The 16780-nt window shown below is 36.5% G+C and overlaps 1 non-coding gene across 1 annotated transcript; it reads right to left on the bottom strand.

Moving 5' to 3' along the window:
- Positions 1–5914: 5914 nt before the first annotated feature.
- Positions 5915–6018, bottom strand: LOC112746111 (small nucleolar RNA R71). The gene has a single exon (XR_003174009.1). It is a non-coding gene; the product is annotated as a small nucleolar RNA R71 (small nucleolar RNA).
- Between the last annotated feature and the right edge of the window lie 10762 nt (positions 6019–16780).

Below are 16780 nucleotides of genomic sequence, written 5' to 3'. Positions count from 1 at the left end.
CGCCAACCTTACTCGCACCAAGGGCGTGCCACTTGAGACCTAGGCGTGGCATGCCAGTGTAGTTGACCAGAAAGGAGAATGAAGTCCCTATCAAGGGCTTGGCACGCCAGTTCAACATTCCAGAGAAGAAGGATGAAGATTTCACTAAGGGCGTGCGTGACACACCAGACCTGGGCGTGCCACGCTAGTTCAAGTCTCCAGAGGAGACTGATCATGTTTTATTGAGGGCATGGCACGCTAGACATGCGCATGCCACACCAGTTCTAATTTCCAAAAAGGAGGGTAGGAAAAACCACAATGGGCATGCCACTTGAGCTCGAAGGTATGGCATGCCAAGCTAGCTGCATGAGAAGGGCATGCCACTTGGAAGCCAAGTGTGGCACGCCAAGCCAAGCTGAGGAGTTAGGTGTGGCACGCCGCTTAAACGCCAGTCACACGCCAGGTACACGGTTCATTTTATTAGAGTTTTCCTTTTCTTTTCAATTGTAATTTTATTTCTCTTTTTGTAATTTTCCTTTTCTAGTGATAGGAGTAGTATAAATACCCCCTAAGATTACTGGAAAAGGGGTTAGAAAGTTGGTTGGTAGTTTTAGCTTTAGTTTTACTTTTACACTTCACTTCATCTTCTTCCATCTCTTGTACTTTTCTCTAGCTATGAGTAGCTAAACTTCCTCTCACTGGGGGAGGCAGCTCTGTTGCACTTGATGGATTAATGATAGTAAATTTCTTCTTCTCTTCATCTTCTCTTTGATTTGCTAGAAGGAATTTCGTTCTTCATGCTTAGTGTGCAATTATCTTGGAAAAAAGGTTGAATGAAAATTAGGTTTCATGGGAACCTTAGAAAAGGAAACATGAAACTATGCTTGAAATCCTTTCTCACACTTGAGTAAATATGGGTTTTAGGATTGGTTATGGTGACATGAAATCCACCCATTATTTGGATCTATGATGATGTGTGGTATAATCAGGGACCAAGCATATCTCTCTTCATGAGCAATTAGACCAAGGAATTGGCTGATTATCAAGATTGGGGAGATTGGGTTACCAAGGAATTGGAACTCAATCACTCATGATTGCCAAGAGGTCAATGAGTTACATGATTGAAGATGAGATGATCTGGATTTAATCCAAAGAGAGCAACATCTCCTAATCCCAATGAATCTTCCCTATTCTAATCTTCCCTATTCTTCATAGCTTTCTTAATTTCTGCTATTACCCATTCTCCATTTACAATTCAGTCATTTATGTTTCAGCACTTTACAATTCTGTTATTTATTTTTCTGCACCTTATTGCTTTCCTTTAATTTTGAGTCATTTCCATTTCTGCTATCTAAGAATTCTGCACTCGATAATTTCTATTGATAAGCTTGACTAAATTCACCCATTAACTAAAGTTGCTCAATCAATCAATCTCTGTGGGATTCGACCTCACTCAAAGTGAGTTATTACTTGACGATAATTTGGTGCCCTTGCCAAAGAACGGATTCATTATATAGTGAGTGAAATCCGGTCATCAATAACATAATCCATAACCAGCCATAATTCATTATCATATACAGTCATCCGGCTCATAACATAAACAACACTTCCACCATCATCATAAACAAACTTATATAATCATCATTAGTCATGATTCGTCACTAATTTATACCTTACTTCATCCACAAGTAACCTTTCTTACAGCTCTTACTATACTTTATTACCCAAGATCCACCTACCAGGATTTAAACAAGAGAAAATAAGGTTTTGAAAGCTGGAGGAATGCCTTAGAAATAAAAAATTGAAATTTAGAAGAAACCAGGTGATGAGCGGATAATTTATACCCTTTTTGGCATTGTTTTTACATAGTTTTTAGTATGTCTTAGTTACTTTTTATTATATTTTTATTAGTTTTTATTCAAAAATCACATTTCTGGACTTTACTATGAGTTTGTGTATTTTTCTGTGATTTCAGGTATTTTCTGGCTGAAATTGAGGGACCTGAGCAAAAATCTGATTCAGAGGCTGAAAAAGGACTGCAGATGCTGTTGGATTCTGACCCTCCTGCAGTCGAAGTGGATTTTCTGGAGCTTCAGAAGCTCAATTGGCGCGTTCTTAATTGTGTTGGAAAGTAGATATCCTGGGCTTTCCAGAAATATATAATAGCTCATACTTTGCTCGAGATTTGATGGCCCAAACTGGCGTCCAAAGCCAGCCTAAAATTTTCTGGCGTAAAACACCCAAACTGGCACTAGAATTGGAGTTAAACGCCCAAACTGGCACCCAAGTTGGTCTTTAACTCCAAGAACAGCCTATGCACGAAAATGCTTCAATGCTCAGCCCAAGCACACACCAAGTGGGCCCCCGGAAGTGGATTTCTGCACTATCTGCACTTAGTTACTCATTTTCTGTAAACCATAGTTACTAGTTTAGTATAAAAACTACTTTTAGAGACTTATTTTAAATCCAGTTTTCATCTTTGACATGATATCATAGACCATTGTACACGTTTGGAGGCTGGCCTCACGGCCATGCCTAGACTATTTTCACTTATATATTTTCTACGGTGGAGTTTCTACACCCCATAGATTAAGGTGTGGAGCTCTGCTGTTCTTCATGAATAAATGCAATTACTATTGTTTTTCTCTCAATTCACTCCTACTTCTTCTCCAAGATATACTCTCGTACTTAATTCAGTTAAGTTAGAATGAAGGGGTGACCCGTGACAGTCACCCAATCTTCGTTACTCGCTTAGCCAAGATCCGCGTGCCTGACAACCACAAAGCGGTCTACATGATGTTCAATAGAGTCATTGGACGACAGCTGGAGTATATTCTCTTGGATAACTAATACACGGACCGAGTCCGTGAGATTAGTATCTTCGTGGTATAGGCTAGAAACATTGACAGCATTCCTGGGATCTGGAAAGTCTAAACCTTGTCTGTGGTATTCCGAGTAGGATCTGGGAAGGAATGATTGTGACGAGCTTCAAACCTGCGAATGTTGGGCGCAGTGACAGTGTGCAAAAGGATCAATGGATTCTATCCCAATGCTAGCTGGAACCGAGAGATGATTAGCCATGCGGTAGCTCTACGTGGTATTTTTTATCCGAGACGAGAAATCCAACAGTTGATTAGCCGTGCAGAAACCGTAGAGGACCATTTTCACTGAGAGGATCTTACAGCTTGCCATGGAAGGGAGCATGCATGGTTGGAAGAAGGCAATAGGAAAGCAGAGGTTCAGAAGCAACAAAGCATCTGCAGACGCTTATCTGAAATTCCTACCAATAAATTACATAAGTAACTTTATTTTATTTTATGTTTTATTTATATTTTAATTATCAAAACCTCATAACCATTTGAATCCACCTGACTGAGATTTACAAGATGACCATATCTTGCTTCAAGCCGACAATCTCCGTGGGATCGACTCTTACTCACGTAAGGTTTATTACTTGGACGACCCAGTGCACTTGCTGGTTAGTTTTGTGGAGATGTGAAAAGTGTAAATCACGATTTCCCACTACCAAGTTTTTGGCGCCGTTGCCGGGGATTGTTCAAGTTTGGACAACTGACGGTTCATCTTGTTGCTTAGATTAGGTAATTTTATTTTATGTTTAAGCTTTTTATTTTTTGTTATTTTCGAAAAAAAATTCAAAAAATATATTTGTTCTTCAGAATTTTTAAGAATGAATTCTAGAGTTTCAGATGATATGTGAGGCCTGCTGGCTGCTAAGCCATGTCTATTTTTTTTGGACTGAGACTTTCACTTATCATTGAAGGAGCTTTTTGATTCCCATCAATTTGGCTGTTGTATGTAATTCTCTGCTGAAGCTTGGCTAGCCATTTGGCCATGTCTAATCTTTTGGACCGAAGCTTTCACATAAAACTTGGCTGGCTATTTAGCCATGTCTGACCGAAGCTTTAGACTAACATTGCATGATTCCTGGAATTCTTATTAAGAATTTTGAATTTCTTTATTTTCTTTTTTTAAAATAATTTCAAAAAATACAAAAAAAAATTTAATAGAACCATAAAAACCAAAAAATTTTGTGTTTCTTGTTTGAGTATTGTGTCAAATTTTAAGTTTGGTGTCAATTGCATGCTTTTAATTTTCTTTAAATTTTTGAAAATTCATCATGTGTTCTTTCTTGATCTTCAAATTGTTCTTGATGATTTTCCTTATTTGATCTTTAATTTTTCTTGTTTTGTGTCTTTTCTTATTTTTCTTGTGTATTTTTGAATTATTAATGTCTAAAGTTTAAAAATTTCTAAGTTTGGTGTCTTGCATGTCTTTCTTTTCTTAAAAATTTTCAAAAATATGTTCTTGATGTTCATCATGATCTTCAAAGTGTTCTTGGTGTTCATTTTGACATTCAAAGTGTTCTTTCATGCATTATTTGTTTTGATCTTGAATTTTTATGTTTTGTGTCATTTAGTTATTTTTCTCTCTCCTCATTAAAAATTCAAAAATAAAAAAAAATCTTTCCCTTATTCTTTTAAATAAATTTCGAAATTTTTGGATTGATTGAGTCAAAAATTTTTAAAATTTAGTTGTTTCTTATTAGTCAAGTCAAAATTTGAATTTAAAAATCCTATCTTTTTTATTTTTTTTTAAATCAAATCTTTTTCAATTTTCTTTCATGTTTTTCGAAAATTTTAAAATTAATTTTCAAAATCTTTTTCTTATTTCTACTTCATATTTTCGAATTTATCACTAACAATTAATGTTTTGATTCAAAAATTTCAAGTTGTTACTTGCCTATTAAGAAAGGATCAATCTTTAAAATTCTAGAATCATATCTTTTAGTTTCTTGTTAGTCAAGTAATCAATTTTAATTTCAAAAATCAAATCTTTTTGATTTCCTTTTCAAATCTTTTTCAAAATAAATTTCAATCATATCTTTTTTAAAATTTAATTTCAAAATCTTTTTCTAACTTCTTATCTTTTCAAAATTGATTTTCAAATCTTTTTCAATTAACTACTTGACTTTTTGTTTGATTTTAAAAGTTTACTATTTCTCTACCTCTAATTTTTGAAAACCAACTAACAACTTTTTCAAATATCTTTTTAATTAATTAATTTATTTAGTTTTCATATTACTTTTATTTCGAATTCTAACTAATAATTTAAATAAAAGCAAAAATATTTTTCTTCTCTTTTAAATTAAAAATTTGAATACATCCTCTCTCTCTCATCTCTTTTTATTTATTTTATTTATTTACTAACACTTCTCCTCTACTTATAATTCGAACCCTCTCCCTCTCTCTGTATTTGAATTCTCTTTCTTCTCCCTTCTTCATTCTATTCTTCTATTCTTCTACTCACATAAAGGAATCTTTATACTGTGACAGGGAGGATTCCTATTTTTTTCTGTTCTCTTCTTTTTTATATGAGTAGGAACAAGGATAAGAATATTCTTGTTGAAGCTGATCCTGAACCTGAAAGGACTCTGAAGAGGAAGCTAAGAGAAGCTAAAGCACAAAACTTTGGAGAGGACCTAACAAAAATTTTCGAAAAAGAAGAAGACATGGCAGCCGAAAATAACAACAATGGTGGAGATGCAAGGAAGATGCTTGGTGACTTTACTGCACTTACTTCTGACATCTATGGAAGAAACATCTTAATTCCTGCAATTGGAGCAAACAATTTTGAGCTTAAGCCTCAATTAGTTTCTCTAATGCAGCAGAATTGCAAGTTTCATGGACTTCCATTGGAAGATCCTCATCAGTTTTTAGCTGAATTCTTGCAAATCTGTGACACTGTTAAGACCAATGGGGTTAATCCTGAGGTCTACAGACTTATGCTTTTCCCCTTTGCTGTAAGAGACAGAGCTAGGATATGGTTGGACTCACAACCTAAAGAAAGCCTGAACTCTTGGGAAAAGTTGGTCAATGCTTTCTTGGCCAAATTCTTTCCACCTCAAAAATTGAGCAAGCTTAGAGTGGAAGTCCAAACCTTCATACAGAAGGAAGGTGAATCCCTCTATGAAGCTTGGGAAAGATACAAGCAATTGATCAGAAGGTGTCATTCTGACATGCTTTCAGAATGGAGCATCCTATGTATATTCTATGATGGTCTGTCTGAATTGTCCAAGATGTCATTGGATCACTCTGCTGGTGGATCTCTTCATCTGAAGAAGACGCCTGCAAAAGCCCAGGAACTCATTGAAATGGTTGCAAATAATCAGTTCATGTATACTTCTGAAAGAAATCCTGTGAATAATGGGACAACTTAGAAGAAAGGAGTTCTTGAGATTGATACTCTGAATGCCATATTGGCTTAGAGTAAAATATTGACTCAGCAAGTCAATATGATTTCTCAGAGTCTGACTGGAATGTAAGCTGCATTTGGCTGTGCTAGAGAAGCCTCCTCTGAAGAAGAAGCTTATGACCCTGAGAATCCTGCAATGGAAGAGGTGAATTACATGGGAGAATCCTATGGAAACACCTATAATTCTTCATGGAGAAATCATCCAAATTTCTCATAGAAGGATCAGCAGAAGCCTAATCAAGGCTTCAATGATAACACTGGTGGGAGAAATAGGTTTGGCAATAGCAAGCCTTTTCCATCATCCTCTAAGCAACAGACAGAGAATTCTAAGCAAAGCCACTCTGACTTAGCAACCATAGTCTCTGATCTATCTAAGACCACTCTCAGTTTCATGACTGAAACAAGGTACTCCATTAGAAATTTAGAGGCACAAGTGGGTCAACTGAGTAAAAGAGTTACTGAAGTCCTTCTTAGTACTCTCCCAAGCAATACAGAAGAGGATCCAAAGAGAGAGTGCAAGGCTATAAATACGTCCAACATGGCCGAACCTGTAGAGGAGGGAAAGGCATTGAATTCCAGTGAGGAAGACCTTAATGGACGTTCACTGGCCACTAAGGAGTTCCCTAATGAGGAACCAAAGAAATCTGAGGCTCATATAGAGACCATAGAGATTCCACTGAACTTACTGTTGCCATTCAAGAGCTCTGATGAGTATTCTTCCTCTGAAGAGGATGAAGATATTGTGGAGAGCAAGTTGCTCAGTATTTAGGAGCAATCATGAAGCTGAATGCCAAGTTATTTGGTAATGAGACTTGGGAGGATGAACCTCTATTGCTCATTAAGGAACTGAATACCTTGGTTCAACAGAAATTACCTCAGAAGAAACCGGATCCCGGAAAGTTCTTAATACCTTGCATCATAGGCACCATGACCTTTAAGAGGCCTCTGTGTGACCTTGGTTCAAGTATAAACCTCATGCCACTCTTTGTAATGGAGAAACTAGGGATCTTTGAGGTACAAGCTGCAAGAATCTCACTAGAGATGGCAGACAATTCAAGGAAACAGGCTTATAGACTTGTAGAGGATGTCTTAGTGAAGGTTGAAGGTTGTAGAGGATGTCTTACTGGGAAGGAAGAGGATGAATCCATTATCCTTGGAAGACCCTTCCTAGCCACAGCCAGAGCTGTGATTGATGTGGACAGAGGAGAGCTAGTCCTTCAATTGAATGAAGATTACCTTGTGTTTAAGGCTCAAGGATCTTCTTCTGTAACCATGGAGAGGAAGCATGAAAAGCTTCTCTCAATGCAATACAGAGTCAAACAAAGCCCCACACTTAACTTCTAAGTTTGGTATTGGGAGGCCATCATCAAGCTTTGAGTCTTTGTGAAGCTCTTTAAGAGCTCACTGTCAAGCTATTGACATTAAAGAAGTGCTTGTTGGGAGGCAACCCAATGTTACTTAATTATATTTATATATTTATTTTCCATTGTTATTTTATATTTTCTTTAGGTTGATGATCATGCGAAGTCATAAAAACAGCTGCAGAATTAAAGCAAAATCAAAAACAGCATCAAAAATAGCACACCCTAGAGGACAGGCTTACTGGCGTTTAAACGCCAGTAAGGATAGCAGGATGGGCGTTTAACGCCTAGCCTAGCAGCATTCTGGGAATTAAACACCAGAATGGGTAGCACTCTAGGCTTTTAACACCAGAAAGGGGTGTCTGGCGTCTGGATGGCGTTAAACGCTAGAAATGGTAGACAGACTGGCGTTTAACGCCAGAAAAGGGTGTCTTGCTGGCGTTAAATGCCAGAAAGAGGCAGCAGACTGGCGTTTAATGCTAAAAAAGATAGCAGAGCTGGCGTTTAACACCAAAATTGGCACACAGAGGGTGTGTGAATGCCAGGTTGGTACAAGGAGCAGAATTCCTTGACACCTCAGGATCTGTGGACCCCATAGGATCCCCACCTACCCCACCTCTTCTTCTCTCTTCTTCACACCTTTCCATAACACTCTTTCCCAAATACCCTTGACCAATCCCATCAATAACTCTTCCCCAAACACCATTCACAACTCACATCCATCCATCATAAATCCCACCTACTCCACCATTCAAATTCAAACTATTTCCCTCCCAAACCCACCCATTCTCACACGGATTCCCTCTCTCTCTTCCCCTATAAATACCCCTCCTCACTACCTTCAATTTCACACATCATACACACTACTCCCCCCTGGCCGAAACCACTACTACCCTCTATCTCCTCCATTTCTTCTTCTTCTACTCCTTTCTTTCTTCTTTTTCTCGAGGACGAGCAAAACTTTTAAGTTTGGTGTGGAAAAAGCTCTGCTTTTCTATTTTTCCATAACCATTAATGGCACCTAAGACCGGAGAAACCTCTAGAAAGAGGAAAGGAAAGGCAATTGCTTCCACCTCCGAGTCATGGGAGATGGAAAGATTCATCTCAAAGGTCCATCAAGACCACTTCTATGAAGTTGTGGCCAAGAAAAATGAGATATCTGAGGTCCCCTTCAAGCTCAAAAAGGGTGAATATCCAGAGATCCGATGTGAGATTCGAAGAAGAGGTTGGGAAACTCTCACCAACCCAATCCAACAAGTCAGAATCTTAATGGTTCAAGAGTTCTATGCTAATGCATGGATCACTAGAAACCATGACCAATGTATAAACCCAAACCCAAAGAATTGGCTCACAATGGTTCGAGGGAATTACTTGGATTTCAGTCCGGAAAATGTAAGGTTGGCATTTAACTTTCCAATGATGGGAGGAGATCCTCATCCTTTTACTAGAAGGGTCAACTTTAATCAAAGGTTGGACCAAGTCTTCATGGACATTTGTGTGGAAGGAGCTCAATGGAGGAGAGACTCAAGAGGCAAGCCGGTTCAACTAAGAATGCTTGACCTCAAATCCGTGGCTAGGGGATGGTTGGAGTTTATCCAACACTCTATCATTCCTACTAGCAACCGATCTGAAGTTATAATAGACCGGGCTATCATGATCCATAGCATCATGAATAGAGAGTAAGTAGAAGTTCATGAGATCATACCTCTAGAACTCTAAAAGGTGGCGGAAAAGCCCTCTACCTTGGCAAGGTTAGCCTTCCCTTATCTCATCTGTACCCTATGCAATTCAGCTGGAATTGTCATAGAGGGAGACATCCTCATTGAAGAGGACAAGCCCATCACTAAAAAGAGGATGGAACAAACAAGAGAGCCCACTCATGGACCTCAACAAGAGCATGAGGAAATTCCTCATCAAGAAATCCCTGAGATGCCTCAAGGGATGCACTTTCCTCCACAAAACTATTGGGAGCAAATCAACACCTCCTTAGGAGAATTGAGTTCCAACATGGGACAACTAAGGATGGAGCACCAAGAGCATTCCATCATCCTCCATGAAATTAGAGAAGACCAAAGAGCCATGAGGGAGGAGCAACAAAGGCAAGGAAGAGACATAGAGGAGCTCAAGCACTCCATAAGATCTTCCGAGTAGGATCTGGGAAGGAATGAATGTGACGAGCTTCAAACCTGCGAATGTTGGGCGCAGTGACAGTGTGCAAAAGGATCAATGGATTCTATTCCGATGCTAGCGGGAACCGACAGATGATTAGCCATGCGGTAGCTGTACCTGGTATTTTTCATCCGAGACGAGAAATCCGACAGTTGATTAGCCGTGCAGAAACCGTAGAGGACCATTTTCACTGAGAGGATCTTACAGCTTGCCATGGAAGGGAGCATGCATGGTTGGAAGAAGGCAATAGGAAAGCAGAGGTTCAGAAGCAACAAAGCATCTCCAGACGCTTATCTGAAATTCCCACCAATAAATTACATAAGTAACTTTATTTTATTTTACGTTTTATTTATATTTTAATTATCAAAACCTCATAACCATTTGAATCCGCCTGACTAAGATTTACAAGATGACCATAGCTTACTTCAAGCCGACAATCTCCATGGGATCGACCCTTACTCACGTAAGGTTTATTACTTGGACGACCCTGTGCACTTGCTGGTTAGTTGTGCGGAGATATGAAAAGTGTGAATCACGATTTCCCACTACCAAAGTTGGTAAAAGTCATGGTTTTCATAAAACTTTACAAAACCTACAATTCCTAAAACTTACTAATTTAGCATCAACCATATACCCACTTTCTCATACAATCCACAACCTACCAAATTTTCTCCACTTTCATCAATCTCAAATTCAATATTTCAAGTTCAACAACATACAAAATACATCATCAATTTCTTATGACAATTTCAATATCAATTCCAAAAAAATCTCAACTCTACCAACAATTATGTATACCAATCCATATCACCTATAATTTACATGCTTCATCAAAAATTAGCATCAATCACAACCTTCAAAACTATTAACCACATAATCAACACAATCCATATCAACCAATCAACTACATCAACAATTCAAATCTTATCCAAGGGTAACTAGCCTAAGTTTTCATATTACATTATATTTTAGATACGAGAAACTGGAACCATACCTTGGTCGATTTTCTTGAAAAACCCAAACACACCACCACAAAAGGCACAAGACTCAGCCCCAAGGATTTAAAATCTCCAAAGCAATGACACCCAATGCTCCACCAAGTCTCTAATGTTCACAATCAAGCTCTAATTTACATATATATACTACCTAATCCACAATACTACATTCAAATATAATAACTTAATACCCAAACAGAATAAATCAAGAATTCTACTAGGGTTGAAAATCAAGGTAATTAGACCCTATAGACCAAAGAGGCAAGATTATGCGTTTCTCTCAAGCTAATTGGACCCTAAAACATTAAAGAACTCAAAATCTCAACACCTTTACTTAATAAATTCAAAAATCAAGGGCTGAAAGACTGGAAAGAATTCATGACTTACCTTTTAAATAATCTTATGGGCTTTGTAGAGCTTAACGCTGGGGTCGCGTGGCCGTAAATTGTGCTGCGATCGGAGTTCGAAATAACAAGATATGGTAATTTGAAGTGGGAAAAGGGTTTGCTTCTTCTTCACCCACTCTTCAATGTTTCCCAGAGTGTTTAGCTTATGGGAAGGGAGGAAGAGCTGAGTTCTTTTATTTTAATGAAACTTGGGCTGGGCCTTGGGTCCGGTTGGCCCGGTTTAGACTGTTCGGCCCAATCTTAGGCTGAATTCTTTAAATTTGGTGTCAAAATTTTTGTTTTAATTAGTTCTATTTTATTAAACTATAAAATTCCATTTTTTAATTTTCTAAAATAAATATTAATTTATGAGTTAATTATTTATTAATTATCTAAGTTTTACAGCGAGCGCTTTAGTGTCGGCCCGTGCTGATGTGGAAAGGCTGAATGCGTTAAAGAAGGACCTGGAGTAGGAGAGAGAGGCCTTGAGGTCCGACCTTGAGAGAGCTCAGGAGAGAACCAACAAGTCGGAGGCTGCTGTTGCTTTGGCCGAGGGGAAGGCCAAGAAATTCCAGGAGAGCCATACCCGTGTGTTTGGGGAGAGGTTGGCACTAGAGGAGGAGAATTAAAAACTAAAAGATCAACTTGCTGACTTTCAGGAGACAGCTACTTTGGGAATGGACGAGACGTTCGAGAACTTGGAAGCTCAGATCAAGGTCTTGGCTCCCGACCTTGACCTTTCCCTCTTCAGTGTGGACAACATAGTAGTAGATTGCAAGATAGTTCCGGCACCCGAGGATGATGATGATGAGGAGCCTCCAGTAGATCGAAAGACCTTAGGGCCACAGGTTGGGCAAACCTCCACCTCGGGAGCCAAACCTGAACCTGCTACTGTGGAGACCTCTCTTACGGCCTCTGTTGTTGTGTCGGCCGAACCAGTCTCTATAATCCCTTCTTCTCCTGGACAAGATGATGTTACAGGCAAAATCGTCACTCTTCTTTAGGTCTTTTACATTTTGTTCCACATAACTCGTATGGCCTGGTGCATAATTTAAAGTCCACAAACTAACCGGCAAGTACACCGGATCGTACCAAGTAATACCTCAAGTGAGTGAGGGTTGATCGCACAAGGATTGATGGACTAAGCAACAATGATTGAGTGATTTACTTAGTTAGACAAATAGAAAAGAGTGTTGAGAGTTCAATTCCATCAAACAGTAATTCAGAGAATCAGAGAACAAGCAGTAAATTGAGGTGAAATATATATGGAGAAAACAGTTAAGGTTTCAGAGATATCAATCTTCCGGATTAACTTTTCTTACTAACTATTTTAATCATGCAAGATTCAATTCATGGCAAACTATATGTGACTATACCCTAATTCCTTAGACCTTTTTAGTCTCCTCTAACCTTTATCAATTACGAATTCCTTGGTCACTTAATTCCAATTAGAGGGTGAAGTTCAATTCTAGTTTATATTCCACAGAAACCCTAATTACCCAAATATAAGAGGATTATATGTCATGTATCCCGTTAAGTCCAGATAATTAGAAATTTAGGAGAAATTATTTTCAAGCTGTTGTTCATGTTAAGAGCTTTTCCAAGTTATACAAGAACTCAATGAGAACAAGGGTCATACTTCCGTTCCACCCAGATTAATAAGATAAAGAACGAAAAACAATTCTTGAAATAGAATCAGTACATGAATTAAAATAGAAAAATAATAGTATCAATCCATACAATAGACAAAACTCCTAATCTTAATAGTGGAGGTTTAGTTGCTCATGGTTCAGGGAGAAAACTAGGATTCTGAAAAACTGTAAATTGCGGAATGAGGTTTCTCAAGTTTGGTTGGTGCATGCTTTCTTCAATAGACAAAGCCAGCATGCTTTCTTCAACTCTCTTTGGTTGGCGCCAAACTTGAGGTTTCTCAAGTTTGGCTTCAGCAGGTCAGCAAGTGTTCCTTGGAGTCTTCTTGGTTGGAGCCAAACTTGGAGGATCCAAGTTTGGCTTCAACGAGTCAGCAAGCAATGGGGTTTGCATAGTGCTCCTAGTTCACTACAAGATTTTTGTTTATTTGTGGATGTTTTTTCTCCTATATTGTGGAGGTTTATAATCCCCACCAAATAGTTTGTGGAGGTTTCTAGAACCCATAAAATTTGAGGTGCCACGAGGTCTTTTGTGGAGGTTTTTAAAAACCTCCACAATTTATTCAGTGGGGGTTTTGTGTGTGTTTAATGAGGGTTTTATATTAAACTTTTGTGACAATTTTAAATCACTTTTGTGACAGTTTAAAACCCCCATAAATTGATTTTTTAATTTAATAAAAATGAACTATTTTGTGTGAGTTTCAAACCTCCACAACCCTGTAATTATTTATTTATTTTTAATTTCAAATCATTCATTAATCTCATCTAATTTACATATTCTCAAATTAAAAATTTATTTTTTAATATCAAAATTTAAAAACAAAATCTTTTATAACATAATTCCTCAATATAAGACATAACTTTATATATAAAAAAATTCGCAATGTCAATAGTTCCAAACATAATTTCATATGATATTCTTCTACATAACTATTATTGTTTTTCTTTAAAAAGTAAAATAAAACAACTTCAATATTTCAATATCATCTAATTACATAAAAATCTCAATGAAAATATGAATGCAATCCTAGAAGACCCTTAGGGAGTATATTTTTCAACCATACTAAAAATATCATATAATTGGTCAACAAGTTTAACAAAATTCATCCTGCATTAACCAAGTGCTCTAAGTAACAGGGAAGCTAGGAGTTAACGGGCAGCCTCCAAGCAATCTCCTCTCGGTCCCATTAATCTCTTTCTCCTTCCAGTGACTGACTTCAGTTGTCTTAGTTGCTCATCTTCTTCTACAGTCACATTGTGACTGTAGCCAATAAATACAAGCATGTCCTTCTCATACCTACAACAAAAACAACAAAGAGCAAAGGTTATTAGAAGCAATGTTAAATGAAATTGAGCTCTTCTTTTTCGGCTCTTAGGCTCAGACACATCCACAAATATGCAAAAGAACATGTAGAGAAAAAGAAAATATAGGCAGCAAGAAGAATATTCAGGTTAATATTTGTAATACTAGTGTTGTAAATTACCTCAGATAAAGGGCCAGATAAGGATTTCTATTGTGCAATTTTGGGATCACAATTTAGAAAAATAAATGCATTTAGTGATATATGAAGGGTTCCCACATTTCAAACTCACTTAAGCCAATTGAATCACAGAATAAAGCAATGGAAAAATGTTTGAAAAAACAAAGTTGTTTCATCTTAATGATGAATAATGTATGTCATGCATCTATCTTATTCATCAACTAATCATTGATATCACAATCAACAAAATAACCTTTGCAATAGCCTGCCAAATGCAATGCACTAAACTGCGCAAGTTGTGGAAAACACCTCGACTTAAAAGGATCAATCATCTTTACAAACCCAACTCAGAATAATATCTTCCTATAGAGAAAATGAAGAAAGAATTATAAAGAAATAACCAAACTGAAAGGGAGGGTTTAAGTTAATAACCAGCTAAAAAGAAACCACTTTCACACACAACAAATAAATAAATAAATAAATAAAATCAAGTGAAACAAACATATATCAAATAAAAAATAAATCACCACATTGAAATAAGGAAATAAAATAAATTCAGGGATAACAAATCCAATCCTGTAATAGTCAAACCAATTATCTAGCATGGAGAAGAGCTGCATACATAAGTTATATATATATATATATATATATATATATATATATATATATATATATATATATATATATAAAAGCTTTAATTTCACTAGAAAAAGACAAGAAATAATTTGATGCATTATATAGTTATATTTCATCAAGATGAAAGACTGACACAAGTACCTTGTTTCTTGATAGAATCAGCTTTACTAATTCTAAACAAACCATCTGCTGTATTTTTGTCTGAAGAGTCTTGAAATGCTTTCTCTTTCTCAGAAGATCATAGAAACCTTAGGAATTGGAAGCAAGGCATATTCTGCATTAGCACGGTCTTAAATCAGCCAAGAGCACTAAATCAAATAATCATTTTTTTTGCAAATTCAAGAGGTAAAACCATTAATCTACTTGAGATAAGTTATGGTAATCTGATTCTTGGATTCGTACAATATCAGAATTATCAAATCTCATAAAAAATGTGAATCTATGACAGTAACAACATACAAGCTAACCAAGTATTTTAATTTGGCAATTGAGGGAGAAAGTGTTCTAGAAAACCCTTTTGATGCCAAGTTCCTACAAGAAGCAACTAATGCATTGTCAAAACTCAAAACCAAATAAGAAAAAGAAAGGGAACAAAAAAAAAAAGAATATATATATACAGATTGTGAACCTAGAGATATAATATGTTTATTGCTACAATCAACATTAGACCAACTATAGCAGGGGCTCACTAATATTTAATTTGATTATTGGAATCATTGAAGGCCCTCACAAATTCAATCAATGCATATATATATATGAACATCCAAAATTGATAAGTGATAACATAAATATGGATGAATTAATCGTATCTTTATGGAAAATGAGTTGTTATTAGGTGTTCTAAGAGTAACATAACTCCAATCAATTTATGCCACATAGGTTAAAATAATTTTATTATGACACTCGTTAATAATTTGTAATTCAATTAATACATCAATGTAAGAGTTATAATATACTGAGAACTCTAATAATTTTTCGTTAAGAATTTAACTTAGGTGGACAAATTTAATTAATTACCTTCCGCATCAGGATTTGTGATTAGATAACTGTGCCTCAATACAGTCAGAAATATCAACCAACCTGAAAATATTTTGAGTTGAAACATATTAGAAACTTCGCCTGGAAAAATTAGAAAAAATCAGCCTAGTTAAATTAGAGCTTCCAAGAGGATTAAATCAGATCATGCTAAGCTAAGGCAACAAGAATACAAGATAAAGCGACAAGAGGCAAGAAACAATCCTCAATCCCAGAAAAATGATCATCACTTTATAATAATAATAATAATAATAATAATAATAATAATAATAATAATAATATCATATTTCAACATACTTGTTCACTATGACCTTGTGGAAAGTATACCACATGGCTCCCAACTGCAGGTAAAGAAACAAGGGGACCAGCACATGCATGCCAAAGTTCTGAGTCCAGAACTGGCTTTTCCTCTGCAAAAAAAACCTCTAACTTCAGTTTTGATAAAAGCAATAGAAAGCTGATGAGTGTGGCAAAAATCATTGAACTCAATAGCTTTCTCAAGACTAATATCTGTGAAAACAAGAACCTGCAAAATAAAATATATACAAATATTAATATATCAAAATAAACTAGATAGAGATGCATTGATGATGGGAAATTCAAACAACAAACTTCAAATTAAATAAGAAAGAAACCACAATTAGTATCTATGTTTACCTGGAAACCAAGATCTCCGAGTCCTAAGATTTGCTCGTCATTAGTGACAACAACTTGAGTGCTTTTCTCTAGCCAGTTTTTCATTACTTCAAGGATCTAGCCTCTGTAGAGTCTCAAACACTTAGTATCTCTTCTTATCTTTCTTTCTTTCTTTCTTTT

This window comes from Arachis hypogaea, chromosome 14 (assembly GCF_003086295.3).
Source record: "Arachis hypogaea cultivar Tifrunner chromosome 14, arahy.Tifrunner.gnm2.J5K5, whole genome shotgun sequence".
Lineage (NCBI taxonomy): Eukaryota > Viridiplantae > Streptophyta > Magnoliopsida > Fabales > Fabaceae > Arachis > Arachis hypogaea.
The sequence above is the reverse complement of the archived record's forward strand: the minus strand, read 5'-3'. Positions and strand labels throughout refer to the sequence as shown.